Below are 25028 nucleotides of genomic sequence, written 5' to 3' on the forward strand. Positions count from 1 at the left end.
CCTATTTCAAAATGTACTACAAAAAGCTACAGTAATCATGAAGTACTGGCATAAAGACACAGCTACAGATCAATATAACAGAATTGAGAGTCCAGAAATAAACCCATTCACACTATGATAAACTGATTTTGGTGGCAAGGATGCCAAAACCATCAACAGAAAAAGAAACGTCTTTTCAACAAATGGTGCTGGTATAACAGGATATCCACATAAAAAGAAGAATTTGGGCCCTCTATGTACAAATATACTACAATATATAATTATACTATATCATATATAAATACTATATACTATTATACTATACATAAAAATTAACTCAAAATGGAGAAAAGACTTAAACATAAGAGCTAAAACCATAAAACTCCAAGAAAATATGCAGTTATATCTTCATAATCTCAGATTTGGAATGGTTTCTTAGATATGACACCAAAAGCATGAGCCACAAAAAAAAAAAAAAAAAAAAAAACAGATCAACTGAACTCTACCAAAATTAAAAATTTTGTGTATCAAAAAAAATTTTTTTAAGTTTATTTATTTATTTGTAGAGAGAGAGCATGCACACCAGTGGGGAAGGGGCAGAGAGAGAGAGAGAGAGAGAGAGAGAGAGAGAGAGAGAGAATCTTAAGCAGACTCCGCACTGTCAGCACAGAGCCTGATATGGGGCTCAAACCCACGAACTGCAAGATCATAAACCAAGTCGAAGTCAAGAGCCAGGCACGTAACTGACTGAGCCACCCAGGTGCCCCTGTGCATCAAGAAATATCATCAAGAGGGGCGCCTGGGTGGCTCAGTCGGTTAAGCGTCCGACTTCGGCTCAGGTCACGATCTCGCGGTCCGTGGGTTCCAGCCCCGCGTCGGGCTCTGGGCTGATGGCTCAGAGCCTGGAGCCTGCTTCCGATTCTGTGTCTCCCTCTCTCTCTGCCCCTCCCCCGTTCATGCTCTGTCTCTCTCTGTCTCAAAAATAAATAAAAAACATTAAAAAAAATTTTTTTAAAGAAATATCAAGAGTCATTTAAACCTCCGACTCTTGATTTCAGCTCAGGTCATAGCCTCATGGTTCATGAGATTGAGCCCCACATAGGGCTTGCGCTGACAGTGCAGAGCCTGCTTAGGATTCTTTCTTTCTCTCTCTCTCTCTCTCTCCCCCCCCCCCCCCCCCCCCCCGCTCTCTCTCTCTAAAGATAAGTTAAAAAAAATTATTATCAGTAAAGTGAAAAGAAAACCTACACAATGGGAGAAAATATTTGCAAATCATATGTCTGACAAGAATCTAGTATCCAGAGTATACAAAAAAATGTTATAACTACAAAAAGACAAACCCAATTAAAAACTGGCCAAAAGATGGGGCACCTGGGTGGCTCAGCCAGTTGAGAGTCCAACTTCGGCTCAGGTTATGATCTTGCCGTTCGTGAGTTCGAGCCCCACGTCGGGCTCTGTGCTGACAGCTCGGAGCCTGGACCCTGCTTCGAATTCTGTATGTCCCTCTCCCTCTGCTCCTTCCCCGCTCATGCTCTGTCTCTCTCTGCCTCTCAAAAATGAATAAACGTTAAAAAAAATTTTTTTTGGGGGGGGGCGCCTGGGTGGCTCAGTCAGTTAGGCATCCAACTTCGGTCCAAGTCATGATCTCGCAGTTTGTGAGTTCGAGCCCTGCATCGGGCTCTGTGCTGACAGCTTGGAGCCTGGAGCCTGCTTCGGATTCTGTGTCTCCCTCTCTCTCTGCCCCTCCCCAGCTCATGCTCACACTCTGTCTCTGTCAAAAATAAATAAACTTAAAAAAAAAATTTTTTTAATAAAAAAAATTAAAAAAAAAATTTTTTTTAAATAAAAAAGATAAAAATAAAAACTGGCCAAAAGACTTGACTAGATATTTCTCCAAAGAAGATACACAAATGATAATTAAGCACATGAAAAGATGCTCTGCATCACTAGTCATTAGGAAAATGCAAATCTAAACCAAAGTGAAATGCCACTTCTTACACACTAGGATTGATGAATTGCTAGAATTTAAAAAAACAAAAGAAATAACAGCAAAGATGTAGAGAAAGTAGAGTCTTCATACATTGCTGGTAGGAATGTAAAATGTTATATAGTCACTGTGGAAAACAATATAGCAATCCCTCAAGAAGTCAATCACGGGGCACTTGTCTGGTTCAGTCAGTGAAGTGGACAGCTCTTGATCCCGGGATTGTGAGTTTGAGACCCACGTGGGGTAGAGAGATTACTTAAAAATAAAATCTTAAAAAAAAAGTTAATCATATAAGTTCCACATTACACAGTAATTTCATTCATACATATATACATCCAAAAATTGAAAACAGGTATTTAAACAAAAAACTTTACACAAAAGTTTGCAATAGCAGTATTCACTATAGCCCAAAGTAGAGACAACTCAAATGCCCATCAATGAATGAATGGATAAAATGTGTTACATCCATACAAGTATTATTCAGCCATAAAAAGAAGTGAAGGGGTGAGACATGCTATGACACGAATAAACCCTGAAAACAATACAGTAAGCAAAAGAATCAAGATACAAAAGGGCACATATTGCATGATCCCATTACATGCAATATCCAGAACTGGCAAATTCATGGAGACAAGAAAATAAAATTAATTGTTGCTAAGGGAATAGGAAGAAATGGGGAATGATTTAATGGGTACAAAGCTCCCTTTTGAGGTGATAAATGTTCTGGATACAGTGGTAATCGTTGCACAACATTGTTCATGTATTAAATTTCACTTATTTGTACATTTAAATATGGTTAAATTTTATGTTATGCAAATTTTATCACAATTACTTCTTAAAAGACTCAGAACACAAATATTAGAATTAGCATAGAAGGACATTAAAATAGTCATTATAACCATACTCCACATGTGAAAAAGTTAAGTAGGGACATGGAAGATATTTTTTTTAATGGAAAATTTTTTCAATATTTATTTTGGGGAGAGCGCAAGCTGGGGAGGGTACAGAGAAGGGGATAGAGGATCTGAAGCGGGCTCTGTGCTGACAGTCTGACAGCAGTGAGCCTGATGTGGGGCTGGAACTCACAAACCACGAGACCATGAACTGAAGCAAAGCTGGATGCTCAATCAACTGAGCCACCCAGGTGCCCCTTTTACCAGAAATTTTATAGATGAAAACTACAATGACTAAGATGAAATACATTAGAGGAAATTAGCATTAGCACGGAGTAGACAATGCAGAAGAAAAGATTAGTGAACTTGAAGGCACAGCGAGAAGCTACCTAAAAGGAAAAAAGAGAGAAAAAAGAATTAAAAAAAAAAGTGAACTATAAGTGGCTGAACCTATAGGTAACTGGAGTCTCCCAAAAGGAAGAAAGTATATTTTTACATTTTACAGAAATAGGGGTACCTGGGTGGCTCAATCCGTTGAGCATCTGACTTTGGCTCAGGTCATGATCTCACAGTTCATGGACTAAAGCCCCACATCAGGCTCTGGTGCTGACGTTGCAGAGCCTGCTTGGGATTCTCTCTCTCTCTCTCTCTCTCTCTGTCTCTCTCTCTCTCTCTCTCTGTCTCTCTCTCTCTCTCTCCCTACTCCCCCACTCATGCACGCCCACTCACTCTCTCCCAAAATAAATTAAAAAAAATTTATATAAAGTTTTACAGAAATAATGACTGAAATCTTCCAAACTTAAAGAAAATTATAAGCCTAGCTAGGCTTTCATAACACATATAAAGGTAAAATTCATGATAATAGTAGTGTAAAGACCAAAAAGAGCTTTATAAACAACCTCAACAAAATCCAACCACAAAAAAAAAAAAAATTTTTTTAAGAAAATTGCACAAAGGTACATCATCAAACTGCCCAAAACCAATGTTAAAGAGAAAATCTTAAAAGCAGCCAGAGGAAAAACAGACATGTCATGTATATTACAATGAGGTAAGGACAACATCATATTCACAGAAGCAATGCCAATGAGAAAACATTGGAACATCTTTAAAGCACTGAAAGAAAAATATGTCAATACAGAATTCTATACCCAGCAAAATTATCTTCAAAAATGAATGCAAAATAAAGACTTTTTCAGACACTCAAAAGTAGAAAGAATTCATCACAAGCAGACCTACATTTTTTAAATGTTAAAGGAAATTCTTTAGCCAAAAGGAAAATCCAGACACAAATATGGATCTACCTAAAGGAATGAAGCAGAAATGATTATTTCAAGGGGAAATATATAAGATATTTTATTACTTAAATCTCTTTAAAATTGTTTAAATAAAAACAATAACAGTATACTGAGGGTTTATAACATATAAATGTAAAATGTATCACAACGGCATAAAGACTAAGAGAAATGAAAATGTTCTTTCCTATGGTTCATATTATTATACATAAAATGATATTAACTTTGAAAGTAGAGAAATTAAAGATGTATACTATAAAAATTTATATACTATAAACCCTAAGCAACCACAAACAAGCAGTTACAGCTAAAAAGGCAACTGATGTGATAAAAGAAAATCATAGAAAATACTCAACTAATCCAAAAGAAGACAGAAAAAAGGAAAAAGGAGCAAAGAACAGATAGGGCAAATGAAAAACAAATAGCAAGATGACAGACTTAAACACAATCACATCAATAATCACATTAAGAGTACAGGCATACCCCTTATTGCATTTCACTTTTTTATATTCCACAGATAATGGTGTTTCTTACAAATTGAAGGTTTGTGGCAATGTGGTGTTGAGACAAATCCATCAGTGCCATTTTTCCAACAGTATTAGCTCACTTTATGCTTCTGTGTCACATTTTGGTCATTCTCACAATATTTCAAACTCTTTTTTTATTATTCTATTTGTTATGGTGATCTGTGATTAGTGATTACAACACTGAAAGCTCAGATGATAGTTTGCAAGTTTAGCAATACAGTATTTTTAAATTAAGGTATGTACACTGTTCTTTTGGACACAATGCTATTGCACACTTAATAGACTACAGTATAGTATAAACATAACTTTTATACACACTGGGAAACAAAAAAACTCATCTGACACACTTTATTGCAATACTCTCTTTACTGCAGTGGTCTAGAACGGAACCCACTGATTTCTCTGAGAAGAGCAATAAAATTAATAAACATCTAACCTGACTGATGAGGGGAACAGAGAAAGACACAACCAATATCAGGAATGAAAGAAGTGACAGCTTTATAGATTCTATAGATATTAGAAGGATAACAGGAAAACATGAAAGCTTTATGCCAATAAATTTGACAAGTTAGATTAAACAGACAAATACAGAATTTGCAAACCACTTCTATAACAAAGGACTCTTATCTAGAATAAAGAACCCTCAAAATTCAATAGTAAAACAAAAAATTCAATTAAAAAATAGAAGACATGAGACATTTCACCAAAGAGGATACGGATGGCAAATATATGTTCAACATCATTAGTCATCAAGGAAATGCAAATTAAACCACGAAGAGTTACCGCTATACACCTATTAGAACACCTAAAGTAAAAAGTAGTGACAATACCAAATGCCAAGGAAGGGCGAGAAACTAGGCCTCTCATACAATGCTGATGGGAATCTAAAATGGTATACCACTCTGGAAAATGGGCTGACAGCTTCTTAAAATATACTTTACACTTTCTTAAATATTTACCATAATGCCCAGTAATTCACACTACTAGACATTCATGCCAGAGAAATGAAATCTCACGTCTTACACAGAAATGTTGATCACAGCTGTAATAGCCAAAGTAGCAACTGCCCAAATGTTCAACAATGGGTGAAGATTAAATAAACTCTGGTACATGCATACCACTGGGTTTTGTTTAGCAATAAAAAGGAATTATTGGTATATCCAACAACTGGATGGATTTCAAGGGAATTATGCCGAGTAAAAAAAAAAGTCAGTCTCAAAGATTACATACTTTTTGATTCCATTTATATATCATCTGGAAATGGCAGAGTTCAAAAATGGAGTCCAGACTAGTGGTTGCCAGAAGTTAAGGGGACGGATAGGACTATAAAGGATCACAAGGATCTTACTGGTGATAAAACAGTTCTGTATCTCAGTTGTAATGTTGATTACACAAATCCACACATGTGATAAAACTTCAAAGAATTATATACACACACAAATGAATACATGTAAAACTGGTGAAATATGAACAAGATCTGTGGGTTGTACCAATGCCAATTTCCTGGTTTTGATATAGTACTATAGTTATGTAAGATGTGACCATTGATGGGAATTGGATGAAGGTACATGGGACCTCTCTGTGCTAATTTCAGAACTTCCTAGGAATTTGTAATTACTTCAAACAAAAAAAAATTTTTACAACACACTCTTGACCGACCTACACACACACACACACACACACACACACACACACACACACACACACACAGTATAAAAGTGTAAAGTGTACGTAAGCAAACCAAAGTCTTACTGAGATCTCAGACTTCCAATCTCCGAGCCCCTCTCCAGAAGAAACTACTCCTTTTCTTATGTATCCTTCCAGAGAAGTCTTTAACATAGAAGCATAAATGTGCTTATTAATGTGTGCATATATATTTGCATACTCACCCACATACACACAACTTACATTTTTTTCACAGCTTACTTTTTTACAGTAATGTCAGCATACCATAAATATTGTATTGCAACTTACTTTCTTCACTCAATAATGTGTTAAAGATGAATTCATGCGGAAGTACTCCTTCTTTCTTTTTTATGGCTGTGTGACATCCCATTGTATGCTTGTACAATCATTTATTTAACCCATAAAAAGAATCATTTTAGGGGGCACCTGGGTGGCTCAGTCGGGTAAACATCTGACCCTTGATTTCAGCTCAGGTCATGATCTCAGGGTTGTGGGATCAAGCCCAGCATGGGGCTCATGGGATTCTCTATCCCTCTCCCTCTGTTCCTCCCCTACTTGCTTTCTTGTTTGCTCTCTCTCTCTCTCTCTTTAAAAAAAATCATTTAGGGCTTAGGCATTTAAAGATAAATTCTTTAAAATTATTGAGTCAAAAAGTATGAAAATTTACCATTTTAATAAGTAAAACCAACTTGTCCTTCCAAGAAACTGCACAAATTTACATTCCTGCCTAGAGTGTATGAGTAAGCAATTCTAGACATCCTTGCCATGGTGGGGTATTACTGAACTTTTTAATCTTTATCAACCTAGCAAGTGAAAAATGTTCTGCTGTTGTTTAACTTTGTTATTACTAACACTTTATACTATATAAGACCATAAGGTTCTGAGAATAAATGATGTACCCAAGAGAAAATTTTACTCTGGGGAATTATAACCAATGAAGAAATAGAAACAAAGATTGGGGGTATTCGCTGGCTCAGTTGGTAGAGCATGTGACTCTTGATCTCAGGACTGAAGGTTCAAGCCCCACGCTGGATGTAAAGATTACTTAAAAGTAAAATAAATTTTAAAAAATCAGAGTTGGAAAAGTCCTTAAAGAATACATTGATTAAACACTACTCAACACACGCTTTAACACCACAGTGAGAAACTGTCCACTCTATTTTCATTTTGATTGTTAAAAAATACCTTCATTATGGGGTGCCTGGGTGGCGCAGTCGGTTGGGCGTCCAACCTCGGCTCAGGTCATGATCTCACAGTTCGTGAGTTCGAGCCCCACTTCGGGCTCTGTGCTGACAGCTCAGAGCCTGGAGCCTCTTCAGATTCTGTCTCCCGCTCTCTCTGCCCCTCCCCCACTCATGCTCTGTCTCTCTCAAGAATAAATAAATGTTAAAAAAAAAAAACACAAAAAACAAAAAACCTTCATCATGTACCAATATTTCCCTTCCTCTAACTTTCATTCATTGTTCCTAGTTCTATCCTCTGGGGATACAAAAGATATGCTTCACTCCCTCTTCCACGTGCCATTCCTTCATGTGTTTACCAGAACCACACATTTGAGGCAGGAAGAATGTTAAAGATCACTCAATTACCAATTTGAGAAGCATTCCCATATACCCCACTAAAGTCTTCTTTTTTCCTGGCTGAAAATCTCAAATGTCTCAATTATTTTGCAAGTATCTGTTTCAGACACTGCTTCATTCTGATTACCCTCCTTCTGAATACACCATCAACATCCTCCTCAAGATGTGGCAAATAGAACTGAGAACTCAGCTAAAGGCAGAATAGAAAAGGATAATCAACTATGTTTTAGACAAACTACTTCAAAATAATGCTGTTTAAGTGAGTGTGAGCCTTTGGAGCAGTTATAATAAACCACTGACTCATCGACTTCAGACAAATAGAAAGACCCACCTAGGCACACACCTACTTCAAACAAAAAAATCCCACCTGTTAGCCCTCCAAGCCTTCAATACTGTATTTGTGCAGATTAAAAAAAAAAAAAAAATTCAATTGTAAGAATTTTTTTGTCCCTATGAACCAGACATATCAAATATAGAATTATTACAAGTAGTTTCTTAGATACAGTCTAATTATTAAAAATTAATAGAGGAAGGATCCTGATTCTGTCACATAACATACTACCCTCATAATTTTGAGAGTAATGGATAAACATTTTAAATAGGACATAGGGGAAGGCAGCATCTTGAGGGACACACTAAGAATGAATTGCAGTTTAATTTTAACATCAGCCCATTGATCAGTCACAAATCCACCTACCTATGCAAGTATTCAGACTACATTTCTCTAACTTGTCTATAAAGATATCATAAAAGGCTGTCAAATGCTATCTGGATAACCTTGGGGGTACCTTACCTCATTTGTAAAACAGTACTAAATGAGGCAATCTATGTAAAGCATTTAACCCAGTGCCCAGCACAAAATTAAAAATCCAATAAACGTGGCTATCATTCTAGACGTACAATGGCAGAGTATCTCCTGATGTACCTACCAGTTTACTTACCCCTATAAGAAAAGAAGTGAGACCAGTGTGGCATGACTTGTTCTCTGGGAACCCACGCTGGCTCCTAGTGATCAGCGTCTTCTTTTCTAAGTACCAACAACACGTGTGTTCAAAAATCTGAGAATTTGGGGGCACCTGGGTGGTGTCGGTTGACACCACTGAAGTCGGTTGACTTCGGCTCAGGTCATGATCTCATGGTTTGTGAGTTCGAGCCCTGCAACAGCTTGCTGCCGTCAGCACAGAATCCACTTCAAATCCTCTGTCCCCTTCTCTCTCTGCTCCTCCCCAGTTTGCACTCTCTTTCTCAAAAATAAACATACATTAAGAAAAATAAATTTTTTAATCTGAGAATTTGTTTAGGAATAACGCCTAACTCATCAGTTTATTATTATCTGCATCCTTTACTTGTTTTCCAACATTGTATATACTTCAGCTAAAACACTCTTTTACATATAGTAGATCGTTAAAAGAAATTTTGTTGAATTTTCTTTTTAAAAATCAGGATGCATTTCTTACTTTTGATAATCATGGTTATATCAAGATGTCAATTAGGGTAAGCTGAGTAAAAGGTGTATGGGAATTCTCTGTACTATCTTTGCAATTCTCCTAGGAATACATAACGACTTCAAAATTAAACCTGTTTTAAAAATTAAGATGATCTTTTCTGACCTCTGATAAACTCCTTCTTTAAATTCCTCAAATATTATCAACCACTATCAGGTGCAAACTCTTTAGCAGCCTTTACAACTTCATAATTAATCTGGAATGGAAGATATGAATTCCAACAAATAGGAATTCTCGTAATACCCCCACTTACCCTGGGCCACACAGAGTTAGTATTCAGTTAGTATTCAATAGCCATCCCCAAATTTTATTTTTGGAAACAAGAGCCTTAAAAGAAATCTATCCTAAAAGCAAACATTTTTATGCCTAGAGCATTAAAGCTCTGTACAATCCAATTAAAACCTCTGATTCTTATTGCTCGAATCACATATTTAGCAGTAACATTCAAGTCAAGCTCAAGATCTTTGATGTATGAGACCAATTACCACCATAGAGTAGCATTAGCATGAAAACTTTTTAAAAACTATACTTTAAAAATATATTTATATCATGGATAATTGGTTTCTGAATTAGGTAAATAAGAGTTTAGGAAAATGATAAATTTTATTTGTAATTATTCAAGCTCAAGCTTCCAATGTTAAGCAACAAAGTCATGAAAATTCTGCTAAAACTTTAACTCTCAAGCAAAAAAATCCTAACACCAAAAAAAAAAATAAATAAATAAATAAATAAATAAAGTATCTTTCCCCTAAATACCTCCAAATAGGTTTTGTACTTTAGAGTTTCTTTCAGGTATCAACTAATTTTCAAAAACTTGGCTTTGCTTTTTGGAACAGTGCTACAGAATTGGTACCATAAACAGAAGTGCTATTGTCAAAGAATCGATCCAATAATAAAAAGAGCTAAGGCCACTTGTCTTATAGAAAATTACTGCCAAATGCTGCCAGACCCTGCTTTTCTTCCTTCTGGGCTAGTGGCCAGATACTAATCATTTTTAGACCCTTTCTAATTTTTAGTACACAATTTAGTACACAATCCCACATCTGAACTAGACAGTATTTTAATGAATGTTCTCCATAATTTGTCTAATGTTCCGGCATACAAATACACACACACACGATCTACCATACATCTGGAAGTATATACAAGAAAGTGATTAACAATGGTTGCCTCTCAGGCAACTGTTTGGGTCTTTGAATTTTGTATGGTTTTGTAAAAACTATTCAAAAATAAATTTGCCTATTAATTCCAGTTAAAATATTTTGCCTTACAAAACAATGCATGAGGCTTTCTCTTGAAGATATTTTTAGGGGCGCCTGGGTGGCTCAGTCAGTTAAGCGTCCAACTTCGGCTCAGGTCATGATCTCGCGGTTCCTGAGTTTGAGCCCCGCGGCGGGCTCTGTGCTGACAGCTCAGAGCCTGGAGCCTGTTTCAAATTCTGTGTCTCCCTCTCTCTCTGACCCTCCCCCGTTCATGCTCTGTCTCTCTCTGTCTCAAAAAGAAATAAACGTTACAAAAAATTTTTTTAAGATATTTTTAAAATATTTTAATATGTAATTGTGTTAAAAACAACTTGCAATGTTCAACTTCAATTATAATAAAAACAACAAATTAAAGTAAGATCATTTCTGCTTACCAAATTAGAAAAGCTGAATACTAGCATACAAATTGTCATAACCTTTCTAGAAAACAATGACAGTATGGAATTTTTTTAAGGTCTTATCTTTGACTAAAAATTTTTATTCCTATCCTAAGAAAATAAGTATGGAGAACAATTATGTGAAGATTTTCTTCAATGTTAGCAGCAGAGGAAAAATTTTTCAATAATTAGGAATGGTTAAATCACTACACATTCATTCAATAGAACATTGTGCTATTAAAATTTAGGTTTTGAAATAATTTTACCAAATAGGAAATTCTTCATGATATAATGCTTGGTGGGGAATAAACAGCACACTATGAGTAAATAATCATCAGAAGAGGAAAAAGAATGTATAACATAACGTTAGTAATGCTTATATTTGGGCTGAGCTTACATTTTTGTCTTTTGTATTTCTCCAAGTTTTTAAAATGAGTACCTGGAACTTATAAAATCGGGAGGAAAATATAATATTAACCTACAAAACATAAACATATACCTTTATTCTTAAATTTATAATATTGCAAAACTAATGTATTTATTTTTGTTTTTTTAAGTTTATTTATTTATTTTGAGAGAGAGGGGTAGGGAAAGAGGCAGAGAGAGAGAGAGAGAGAGAGAAGAGAGAGAGAATCCCAAGCAGGCAACATGTTGTCAGCGCAAGCCCAATGTGGGGCTCAATGTCACGAATTGTGAAACCATGACCTGAGCTGAAATCAAGAGTCAGATGCTTAACCGACCCAGCCACCCAGGAATCCCAAACTGATATAGTATTTAAGCAGTTGAAATTAAAAAAAAAAAAAAAAAAAAAAAAGTAGTTGAAACAAATTAAGTCAAAACCTTCTAATTAATAACATTTAGGGAAACCAATAAAGAGTAACTCAAATTACTGTGTATCTTAAGATCACTCCTACCATACAATAAGCACTACCATTCAATACAATAAGCACTAGCAGCTAGCTCATTTTTAAATCAATACAATTAAAAAATAAAAGAAGGGGCGCCTGGCTCAGTCGGTTAAGCGTCCGACTTCAGCTCAGGTCATGATCTCACAGTCTGTGAGTTCCAGCCCTGTGTCAGGCTCTGTGCTGACAGCTCAGAGCCTGGAGCCTGCTTTGGATTCTGTGTCTCCCTCTCTCTGCCCCTCCCCTGCTCATGCTCTCTGTCTCAAAAATAAATAAAAACATTAAAAAATTTTTTTAAATAATAATAAAATAAAAAGAAAAGAAAACATCAGACTATAATATGGTACACAATATGGACAAAAATTAAATCCCATCAAACAGGATTAATAATGTAATTATGAGTTAAATTATAATGATAGTTATTAGGATAAATAATATCCCTGAAAGAAAGAACTCCTTAAACAAACATATAACATCTAAACTAATATATATTACCAGGGGCACCTGGGTGGCTCAGTCGGTTGAGCGTCCGGCTTCGGCTCAGGTTGTGATCTCATGGTGTGTGAGTTCGAGCCCCGCATCGGGCTCTGTGCTGACAGCTTGGGGCCTGGAGCCTGTTTCGAATTCTGTGTCTCCCTCTCTCTCTGCTCCTCCCCTGCTCACACTCTGTCTCTCTCTCAAAAATAAATAAAGATTTAAAAATTTTTAAAAATAAAAAAATAGACTAATAAATATAACCAAACTTTTCCTTTAAATAAGCAGAGTCTGCTAGTGGGAAAAGTAGTTATTGATGAATAAATTACCATTTCTCAGACATTAATCTGTACAGTTGCAAATGTAGATGGAGTATATCCCTAAAGATTATATCCACCACTACTGACCACTTAACTCACAAGTTCACTATTACTCTTAGCACTCTTCATTGGGTTACCACTGCCTTAAGCCCAAATTCCTTACAATGGGTGTAAGACTCATGGGATGGTCCTTGCTTTCACTCCCCACTCCTTCCTTCTCACCTTCTTTCTATATCTTAACCCAGCAGTTTGCAAGAAAGTATGATCCTTGAACCAGCAACATTTCCATCACCTGTAAGCATGTTAGAAGATTCATATGCACCAGGAGATTCATATGCACATTAGAGCTTGAAAACCACTGCTGCAGCCTTCCTGAATTACCTGCAGATCCTCAAATCCGCCCTGCTCTCTCTCTCTCTGCTCTCTCTCTGCAAATGCAGTTCCCTAGAGTGTTCTTTCACCCCATTCCCTATGAGGTATCCTATCCACCTTGTTTCCTATTAGTCTTTCAAGTCAGCTTAGAAATCACTTCAAAAGAAAACTGTAAACTTTTCCAGAATTAGAAAAATATTCCTCCAGATCTCTTCTATTATTGTAGGAGCTCTTATTTGCATTATTCACCAACTAAAGCCACTTCTAGAATTATTTAAGGCCATCAAAGAAAGCCTTTGCTTGACATACCCCAAAACATAACTAACACATGACAAAAATAAAAAACAGACTCAAAGCTTTTTTACCCATGTTATGAACGCATTAGCAAAGTTGATTTCAAAGCATATAGAATATTAAAGAAATATACAGAAGAACCAAATGTCAGAAAAAATGACTTATTGTTGAAAAATTACAGAAAAATAGCCAACCAGTTCTGAAATTCACATCTTGAAATTAATTAATTTGAATGGTCTCTTCCCTGCACATATTTCTTCTCCCATTTTCTGGAGGAGGAAGAGCAAGTAATAAGGAATATGGCTTAGAAAAAAAGGCAAACCCAGATGAAAGAGAAATGTGTAAAGCCTGGATAAAGCTATGTTTTATGTCAGATATAAGAAACAAGTGTGGACCAGAAACAGTTCTCCAATATTTTTAATAAGTTCGAGATAATCTCACAGTACATGATTAGTTAATAATTTATCTTCAATCATTTAATGACCATCTAACATGTGCTAAAAACCATGTGGGATTAAGAATTATGTGTATGTCTCTCTATATATGGAGATAAGTAACTCCTAGTTATTTAGCCAAGAACTTAACCATTATGTCCACCAAAAGACAGGTACAAAGTTGTTCACAGCAGCTTTGTTCCTAAGAGCTAAAAACTGGAAATGGCCCAAATGCATCAAAAGAATAGAAAAAAAATATATGTACTCAAACAACAGAATACTACACTGCAATGAAAAAGAATGAGCTACTGTTAAAAAAAAAAAAAAAGCATGGATGAATCTCACAGACATAATGCTGAGCAAAGGAAACCAGGTTGATTCAATTTGTATGAAGTTCAGGAATAAACAAAACTAATCTATTATGAAAGAAGTCTGAATAATGGTTACTGTTGGGAAATATTGACTAAAAGAGAACATGAGGAAGGCTTCTAAGGTCCTAGAAGTGTTCTACATCCTGATCTGGCTGGTGACTGCATGTTTACACATGTAGAAGTTCATTAAGTTATTTAGAATTTCTGTACTGTGTATGATTTTCTTGAAGTCCCATACATTTTTTTTAGAAAATGGAAGAGAAAAATTCCCCTTCCTCTCTGCCAGCCAGGAAAGAGGAACAAAGGAAGGAGAAGAAGTTAAATCAAATAATTTTCAAATTCCTGCTTTAAAGTTCAATTATCTTATTTATTGAATAAAAATTTGAGCACCTACTTAGTAACAGGTACTGTTCTGGGTGCTAGGGAGATAGCACTGAATAAAATGAGTAAAACTCCCTGCCTTCATGGACCTTATAGTATACTAGGGGTAGAAAGACAATAAAAAAATATAGAGTATGCCGGATAACAGAAAGAAGAAAACAAAGAAACAAAGCAGGGAAGAGAAATAGGAAGAGAGTGTAGAAAGGATGCTGTGATTTTAAACAAGGTGGCCAATAAAGGCCTCACAGAAGGGGTGATATTTTAACTAAGACTTGAAGGAAGGGAAAGAGACATGGATGTGTGGAAGAACATGTTTCAGGCCTCCTGAAACAGAGAGAAGTCCACCATGACTGCAGGGAAGTAAGCAAAGGTAAGATTAGAAAACAAAACAAAGCAAAACAATGAGAGTTTAATGAAGAGTTTGACTCCACCTCCTCATTTAAAGATTAACTTAGGGGCACCAGGGTGGCTCAGTCAGTTAAGAGTCTGACTTCGGCCCAGGTCATGATCCTACGCTTCATGGGTTTGAGCCCCACGTCGGGCCCTGTGCTGACAGCACGGAGCCTGGAGACTGCTTCGGATTCTGTGTCTCCCTCTCTCTCTGCCGCTCCCCTGCTTGCACTCTGTCTCTCGGTCTCCCCAAAATAAGCAAATATTAAAAATAATAATAAAAAAAAAACAGGGAGTTTGTTTTAAAAAAATAAAGATTAACTTAAATCGGGGCACCTGGCTGGCTCAGTGGGTAGAACATGCGACTCTTGATTTCAGCTCAGGTCATGATCTCAGAGTTTGTTAAGAGCTCGGAGTCAGGCTCTGCTCTGACAACGCAGGGCCTGCCTGGATGCTCTCTCCCTCACTCTCTGCCCCTCTCCCACACACAGGCACTCTCTCTCTCAAAATAAATAAACACTAAATAAATAAATATTTTTAAAAGATTGACTTAAGTCAAATCTTTTTAACACAGAAATTTCTGTAATTACTAGCCCAATCCACCCTGATATCTTCTGAGCTCCTACAGCTGTATCGCTCATGACATCTTTACATACTATCTTGCAATCTAATACATACTGTCTCCCACTCCCAAATAAACCAAGCCTCTTTAGGGCAGTGACTAGATTTTTTGCTTTTTTTCTATCTCTACAGTTGCCCTATGGATGGCACTTAAATGGTTACTGGTAAGGCTGACACCAGTAACAACTTCATCAGGCATAAAGTTAGTAAACTGAGGATAGATTTTCAAAAAGATAAAAGAGGGAGGACAGAAGCAAAGACTAGGGAACCACGTGAGTAAAGGCACCAAGGCGTCTCCATGCGTCATGATCCAAAGTCCGGATTTTCTCTGAGCCGTGTCCTTAAGACTCTGAGATCCTCGACATCACTTTTTCTAAAAGCCACTCCAGGCTTTTATTCTTGGGAGGAGGAGGGAAGAGGCACCTGGTATTCCTTTCAAGTAATGGTTTTTTTAACACCTATGTGTACAACTAGCTTAACAAAGAAAATCTTAACCAATTAGCTGCATGATCTTGAGCAAGTCATTCAACTACTCTTGCCTGTGTCAATTCCCTCATAGGCTACACGAAGGGTTGGATTAAATGATCTCTTAAGTCCAAACAATCTCAAATTCTCTACTTTAGCTTTTGTGAAAAAACTGAATGAATAAACATTACAACCTACTTCAATTTATAAAATGAATAAAATATCTATGAATAATTTTAATACACTAAATAAGCAGTCACATTTCAAAAAGCAGTATAGGATTTGGAAAAGCATAGAACTTGGAGTACAACGGACCTGCATCTGGTTACAGCATGCTGTTTAGTAGATAATGACCCTGAGCAAGTATTAAATCTTCTGCGAATAAACAGACAATATAAAGACACACATGCATTGACAACAATCATGTCCCATACAGAAAGCAGCCAGGTAGGTAAAAAATACCTACCACATCACTGATAGCAAGATCTGAAATACCCAAACTAGTTTATAACTTTCTTACCAATTTTAGTTATAGGGATTAGTGGTTGCCTCAAAATCTGCAAGTTTAACAGAGTAACCCTTAACTCCTATAGTGCTGGGAATCTCACTTCTTAAATATGAGGATAAGAACTACAGATCTAATATCAGTTTGTGGTCATAGGGTAAGAGAATAAGATAATTTAAAAAGCCCCAAATTTTAGAAAAATAGGACAAGACTTAGATTTGGGCTTAACTCGGACATTATGAAAATGGTCAATCTTGGCACAGATAGTTCAAACCTGTAATGAGAGCCAACTATGTAAAATAAGCAATAGAGGTTCAAAAAGTAGTAAGACAAATATAAACTTGGCTTCGAGTCCGGAGGACCCAGCAACAGACATAAATAATTACAGCATACCAGTGAACATAAGAGAATGAATGAACAAGACATAGAGAGTGCGTAACTCAGTGAGGTAAGAAAGAGGGACAACCAGAGGACACAGAAGACTTAAAAAGCAGATAGTGCTTAAGTTGTACCTTGAAAAAGCAGCAGACTTTGTCAGCAAGACAGGAGAACGAAAGGCACTCTAAACAGCGGGGGGAATATATGAGAGGGCTCTGAGTCAGGAAACAGTATGACTCTTTCAGCGAACTGACTGGATTAGTACAGTTGGAGCTTCAGATTTTCGGCAGGGGAAATGCAGGAAATGAGCCAGATGGTGAAGGGCCTAGTAATGACAAAGAGTTAGAACTAAATGTGTATTGTAGGTAAAGGAGAGTATGGATTTTAAGAAGCATTGAACAGATTTGCATTTTATTTTTTTTTTAAATTTTTTTTAAAGTTTATTCATTTTTGAGATAGAGACAGAGCATGAATGGGGGAAGGTCAGAGAGAGAGGGAGACACAGAATCCGAAACAGGCTCCAGGCTCTGAGCTGTCAGCACAGAGCCCGACGCGGAGCTCGAACTCACGGGCCGTGAGATCATGACCTGAGCCAAAGTCAGGCGCTCAGGTGACTGAGCCACCCAGGCACCCCAAACAGATTTGCATTTTAGAAGTCACCTTGGCAGGAGCGTAAAGAATGGATTAAAGGGGGTCAACCACTAGAGACATCATTCTACACCCTAAGTTAAATAAGTACATTACCTTATCACGTAGATACTCTATTAGAGAACCAGAAATCAGAAATAAAAATAATAATGCTTTAACAGATAAATCTAAAGTATTAAAAAAAAATCATTTACCTTCATGAATGTATATTCTGAAATTAAATATGTCCTATATATCTTAAAAAGAAAGAAGTTTCTAAAATTAGGTATCATATGTAAAAATACATGGATCTAGATGTATCCTGAGAACCAGCTACTCTTTAAGGCACCCATTCCTTTTCGTACACAGAATACTGCTGACGGGCAACATCAAAACTAATGCACAAGAATCATTAGAATTGGAGTTTGTACTGATTATTGACAGGGACTTCTCTGTAATTTTGTATATATGGAAACTAAGGCCGTAAGAGACTAAGAAATTACCCAAGGCCATATGGTTAATAGCACAGTGAAGATTGGAATTCATATCTTACGATTTCCTTTCTAAAAACTGCTTTAGTGTATCACATTTATCATTCCAGAATCTTGAACGATAACCCATTATAGTAATAATGAAATAGAAATAGTAATAAATTATAGTAATAATGAACCATAAAACTATTTTTGTTTCATATGCCTCAGAAGAGAAACAAATCTATTAGATGTGTCCATAGGTCGGACAAAAGAAATCTCTTCCTGAAGTCTGTGCCACAATAAGAACACCTCCATCCACAGAAACACAAAGTATTCTCGTCTAAGGAGTTTATAAAAACTTCCCTTCTCAAACTTGGAAATAGTTAAATTTTAAAATAGAAAGGCCTTAATTTGTTTTATTTTAAGTGTATTTATTTGAGAGAGAAAGAGAGAGAGGCAGGAAGGAGCAAAGCGAGGGAGGGAGAGAGAATCCCAAGCAGGCTTGGAGCTGTCAGCACAGAGGGGCTGGAACTCACGAACCATGAGACCATGACCAGAGCTGAAATTCAGAGTTGGCTGTTTAACTGACTGGCGGCCCTAATTTACTTTTATATAATTAAACATCTAACATCTTTAACATGTGTTAACGTTTTATTTGGAGCTTAGTACTCTTCTTATTCTGTTGTGCTCCCCATCCCCTATAATTTTAGATCCTTGAAATAGATTTTTTCCTTCACTAGTACACACAATGGGAGTGGCAACACTGACAAAATGCCTTATAAATACTGTACCTTTCACAAATTTGCATAGTGACTTCTTTAGTTTCCACTTGTTATGTCCACTCATTGAAACAGATTCAAATAATACAAAAGTATAAAATTAACAGCTCTCTTCCAGGACTCTGCAATGCTCTCTTACTAAAGAATGCCCCAAAGGGGCACCTGGGTGGCTCAGTAGGTTAAAGGTCTTGACTGAAGGTCTTGACTCTTGATTTTGGCTAAGGTCATGATCTCACAGTTCATGAGTTCGGGCCCTACAACGGGCTCTGTGCAGTCAGCACATACTGGGATTCTCTCTCTCTCTCTCTCTCTCAAAAATAAATAAACACTTAAAAAAAGAATCCCTCTCCCAATACTTAGAAGTCTGATATGTATCCTTACAGACTTTTTTATGCTTATATAACAAAAGGTACTAATCCTCAGAGTCAATATATATTTAACACCCAAACTCTACTGATCATTATTCCATCTCTAATAATTCAGAAGATGGATCATTACCTTACTTGGTTCCTGGTTATGACAACAGACATCAATCATATTACTCAGGGGTTATTTTAAAAAGTGAGCTGAACCCCAATGTTTCTTCATTATCAGCATCTTAATTATTTTATGTATTCATTTTATTTGCTGTCTTTCTCTCGCTCAACGTAGGTTATATGTGAGCTGGAAATAACTGTACCTCCAATGTTGTGACACCTAGCGGATAATCAAAGATTTTGTTGACTGACTAATATGTTTACTTAGAAATCATGAAAGCTGCTTTTTTTTCAAAGTTACTGAAATTTGCTTAATTTATCATTTGTCTTTCAGAAATAATGAGGGGAAAAAATGGTCTGCTTAGGGTTTTTTAGCTATAGTTCCACCCAAATATCTGCTCAATTGATCAGTTTCGGTAGCCATAAAAGTCAATCAGGCATTTTGGTTTGAATTATAACTAAAGCAAAAAACAAAACAAAACTCTTACACTCTTCAAAGAGTTAAATATTTGCTACGTAGGAGTCCCTCCTTTTTAAAAAATGATTGCAAAACTCAAGGATTAAGTACACTGTCCCTAACCTTTCTGGTTCTAAGATCAAAAAGAAATGTCAATCTAAAAAAACTGACACTAAGAAAAAGGCTAAGGCAGGCAAAAGTCTTTGCTTTGGCAAAGTCAAATTTGTCTGTTTACCCAAAATTACAAAATTACTGTGAATATAGACTCCACTGCCTGCCACATCAGGCTTCATTTACAGGCCTCTGTGATAAAGTAGCTATCTAACCTGAAGAAATGTCAAGCAAATCCAGACTTTCCAAGATATCCATTTTTTTAAAAACCCCATACACATACATACAGGCCATTTTATCTGAATTTCACCTAAGACTGGGCTGGTTACCAAGCACTCTCCATTAGAGTCAAGACTAACTAACTCAAGCTTCACAATAAAACTGTTAAAGCAGGATTCTCTAAAAGAGCTGTTAGCTTACAGGTCTCAAATGACGCAGAGCTCTAGCTCTGGGACCTCAAATTCAATACATTATTTGGAGACCAAACTTAAAAGCTATCCCTCTCCACGAACGTTTTTCAAAGGACAGAGAGAAGCCGGAACACACTTCCCAGCACTACTTGATTCTGCCTAGCACTCGGGCAAGACTTCAGGACAGATCTAATATTGCAGGATCAGCAAAGCAGACTATCTAGGAAAGTGAAGCCAAAACCACACAGCCTTCTGTATCTTCAGCGTCTGGCACGCTCCACCTGAGGACACTCGCCTCCTAAAGAACCTAGAGTCTATACCCACCTAAGGCGCTGCCACTCTCACGCTCCCGGAGCAGCAAGACCGAGCACGCCCCCACAGGGATCCCGGGGCAGAGAAAAGCAAACTGCAGAACAAACCCACGATTTCTCCAACTAAGAAACGACACGCATCAATCTTCCCACTGGGCGCTGAGTAAATCTCATCTAGGAAAGAGACCTGGTCCAGGATGCTGGCCAGCCACAGCCTGTCTAGCGGGGCTGGCTCGGGACGCCACTAGAGCCCCCGAGCCCACCCAAGCGCCTGCTGAGCCGCGCCCTCCATCCGAAATCACCCGGAGACCCGATAACTCGCCCGGTGGCCCCCGTAAAGACTGGAGACCATGCCAAGTTACCGCCCCCCTCTGGGCAAAACAGAAACCCCAGAAAAGACGCCGGGCTCCGCCGAACACCCTTCCGCCCCCAGCAGCCCACCAAGGCTGCCCGACCCCTGCAGGACGCAGATACATCGCCCTCTCGCCGGGAGGCCCGGATAAACAGAACCCCCTCCCCGGAACCCTAATACGCTGCCTCTCCACCCAGGGATGCGAAACAGTCCCGCTCAAAGGACCCCCGAAGACCCCAATGATCTGCCCCTTCAGAGACCTAGGACCTGCTAAACTGAATCCTCTGCCCCCAAAGAGCCTGAGACCGCGGTAAGAGGACTCCCCCCCCCCCATGTTCTGGAACCCCGCTACACCACCTCGAGGAACCCCCAGGACCCTGATAAATCTCCCTGGACCCTGAGGCGGGACCCTGTGCGCCGCCACCCACCCCCACCCCAAAGTGGAAAGAGCCCCAAGATCCCCAATAAACCGCCTCGCCCCAGGAGCCCCGGCAGCCGCCACACCGCCCTGGGGCGCCCGCACCCGGGTCCCACCCCGCCGCCTCCTGCCCCCCGCGCTCCCGAGCTCCACCAAGCCTCGCGCCCACCAGGCAGCGCCGCGCAGCCCGCGGAGCCGCCCCCGTCTGGAGCCAGCCCGCTCCGGCTGCTCCGAGTCCCCGCTCCCCGACCGCTCCGCAGCCGAGACGCGCTCCGGGCTTCCTTACCTGGGAGCGCCGGAGGGCGAGCGGACCGAGAAGCCCTGAGGAAGAGAAGGCGGCGGCAGGGAAGGGGCGGCCCAGGCCTGCGGCTGCCGCAGCTCTAACCTCTCCGCGAGGAAGCGCTTGTGTGAGGAGAGCCCTCCCGCTTCGCGCGCAGCCGGGAGACCAAGCCACAGCCGTGCCCGCCGCTCTTCCCGCGAGATCCCAGCCACGGCTAGGGGCGGCGGCGGCGGCTCGAGTGACAGCCCGGAGAGCCTGTCGGCGGCGGCGTAGCAGGCGGGACTCGGAGCCCGTTGCGACCAATTGTAAAATAGAAAAGGTGATTCGTCCCGCCCACCGCTTCTCCCCTCCCCCGCCCCTCGCAATTAACTAGGGGCAAAAGTAACAGTGACCTCAAATAGTCACAGGCGGTGGCAGATCGCCGGAGGGCACTTTGGGTGGCGAAGCTGGGCCTGTGTCTGGTCCTGCTCAGCCTCCGTAGACGCACCTGGTTTGGGGAAGAAGCAGGTCTGCACACCCGTGTAGGCGTAGAAGCCGTTACCCTTGGTTACAGCGCGGCCCCAAGTGCGCAGAAGGTTCACACCTTCCTGGTTGAAGGCGCACCCTCCTGGGGTTACTGTAATCCCCCTTCCCCCCATCTCGCCTCTCTTCCCTCTCAACCTCAAACAGGGCGCCATTGTTGAGATGCCCGTGTTTTCTAAACCCCAAGTTGGGACATCTGGTCTGACAAAGGACTCTTCTGATTCGATCGTTTATTTCTACTTTGAGCCTTCTAGAAGAGTAAAAAGTGTATCTCACTTGAGTCCCAGTATAACAAAATCCAAAATTACATGACAAGTTGTATCACTGTAGACCCCAGTGTCTGTACAGAGAGGGCACTGGATAAATGAAAGGAATGAATGGAGAATGTGATATTTGAATATTTGAAGTCTGGCCCAGCCCCAGAAAATTCAAGCTATCTTAGCCTTTTCTTTACAATGACAGCCAATCTCTTCACCCTTAAGTCCGGCCAATCACTCCATTATTATGCGTGTCCTGTCGCCTTCATTCATCTTCTTGCCCTCCTTCCCTTACCCACAGCAAGAAGTGCCCTTTCTCCTCATCAAGGTTAACCCCTGCACCTGTGCACTGGATCTCAGCCATTCCCAGATTTTGTTGAATCATCTAACCTTTCGTTCCCCATTATTAATTTTCCCCTCTAATCCAGCTCTTTTCTCCTACAAACACACTCGGTATCCTCCAACATTTGAACAGAACAAAACCACCCTACTTCCTCCACCCTCTGAAGGTACCCTATCTCTTCTAAGAATCACATTTCTTGAGAGACATCAAAGTATGTTTGCTGTCTCCACTTTCTCATCTCTTATTTTTCCCACTACAATGTTGTTTTCACACCACACCATCTGCTGTTCTCTCAACGGTCACAAAAGACCTCTTTCCCGGGGCGCCTGGGTGGCGCAGTCGGTTAAGCGTCCGACTTCAGCCAGGTCACGATCTCGCGGTCTGGGAGTTCGAGCCCCGCGTCAGGCTCTGGGCTGACGGCTCAGAGCCTGGAGCCTGTTTCCGATTCTGTGTCTCCCTCTCTCTCTGCCCCTCCCCCGTTCATGCTCTGTCTCTCTCTGTCCCAAAAATAAATAAACGTTGGAAAAAAAAAAAAAAAAAAAACCTCTTTCCTAATGGGCAAATGTTCTATTTGGGGCACCTTTCTCAATGGCCTCTTTGAAGCTTTTGACAATGGTGGCCAACTCCTCCTTTGGTGCCTAACTACATTCTTCTGATTCCCTAGTTACTCCTCTGACTTTTTTTTTTTCCTTTGGGGGTGAGGAGCGGGTCCCCTCTCTTGGTCTGAAAAATGTCTATGTATTGGTGTTTCCTTGTCCATATCTTGTCCATAATAAGAAAAAATGGCCATTCATAGTTGTACACTTTGAATGCCAGTAAGTGGCTCAAATAAAAGCAGTTAGAAAAGGCCAGTGGGAAAAGACATGACTACGTGACTATGAGGCTGGGTCTTAAAACAGTAGCTTGGCCGGGCACCTGGCTGGCTCAGTTGGTGGACCATCCAGCTCAGGTCATGATCTCACAGTTCCTGAGATCGAACCCCGCCTCTGGCTCTGAAATGACAGTGCAGAGCCTACTTGAGATTCTCTCTTTCCCTCTCTCTCTCTGCCCCTCCCCCATCTCAAAATAAATAAACATTACCAAAAAAGAAAGAAAGAAAGAAAGAAAGAAAGAAAGAAAGAAAGAAAGAAAGAAAGAAAGAAAAAAGAAAAAGGCCTTCTAAACCAGGCCAAGCTGATTTAACTTGATTTTGTATTAAATGGGGAGCCAGAACCAATCCTAAAATTTGTAGGGTCCACAAAGTCTACATTTAGAGGCCCACATATTAAATGAATCAATACGTAAAAGCTATAAAACAAACTAACAAACTGTGAAGTTAAAAAATATATATATATATATGTCTGGGCACCTGGGTGGCTCAGTCGGTTGAGCATCCGACTTTGGCTCAGGTCATGATCTCGCAGTTGACGAGTTTGAGCCCCGCTGTTGGATTCTGTGCTGACAGCTCAGAGCCTGGAGCCTGCTTCCGATTCTGTGTCTCCCTCTCTCTCTCTCTCTCTGCCTCTCCCCTGCTCATGCTCTGTGTCTGTCTCAAAAAAAAAATATATATATATATATATATATTTAACATTAACATATATATAAACATATATAATATATAAATATATATTTATATATAAATATTTATATTTTTATATATTATATATTTATATTTTAATGTATTTATGTATTTAATATATTAATATATATTAAATAGATAGATAGATAGATAGATAGATAGATATCTTTTCACCTTGAAAATATACTTCCAGGGGCTCCTGGATGGCTCAGTCGGTTGAGTGTCCGACTTCAGCTCAGGTCACGATCTCACGGTCCGTGAGTTCGAGCCCCGCGTCAGGCTCTGGGCTGATGGCTCAGAGCCTGGAGCCTGCTTCCAATTCTGTGTCTCCCTCTCTCTCTGCCCCTCCCCCGTTCATGCTCTGTCTCTCTCTGTCTCAAAAATAAATAAATGTTAAAAGAAAAAAAAAAAAGAAAGAAAGAAAATATACTTCCAATACAACTTGGAAGACCAGGTTTGAACTTAGAATTCTGGGACTTCTCAGAGCTCCCTACTAGAACAGAGGCAGCCGGTGTCCACACAGCAGCCTTCCCTACTTCACTTCCCACGGCCAGTTAGGCCCCACACTCCATGGGCACTCCAGCCCACATGTCCACTTTTTCCTCTACAAAACTGTCATTTCTTGGCCACTCCACAAGTCCAGGAGTATATATCAG

General features: G+C 39.3%; 1 protein-coding gene across 3 annotated transcripts in view; it reads right to left on the minus strand.

Annotated features, from left to right (window-relative positions):
- Positions 1-21901, minus strand: part of GLCE (glucuronic acid epimerase) — a 113628-nt gene extending 91727 nt beyond the window's left edge. For all 3 annotated transcript variants that reach the window (XM_023255127.2, XM_023255129.2, XM_023255128.2), the window contains exon 1: positions 21699-21901. The gene's annotated coding sequence lies outside the window, so the exon portion shown is untranslated. The remainder of the gene's footprint in view (positions 1-21698) is intronic.
- Positions 21902-25028: the final 3127 nt, after the last annotated feature.

The sequence above is a fragment of the Felis catus genome, chromosome B3, assembly GCF_018350175.1.
Source record: "Felis catus isolate Fca126 chromosome B3, F.catus_Fca126_mat1.0, whole genome shotgun sequence".
Taxonomy (NCBI): Eukaryota; Metazoa; Chordata; class Mammalia; order Carnivora; family Felidae; genus Felis; species Felis catus.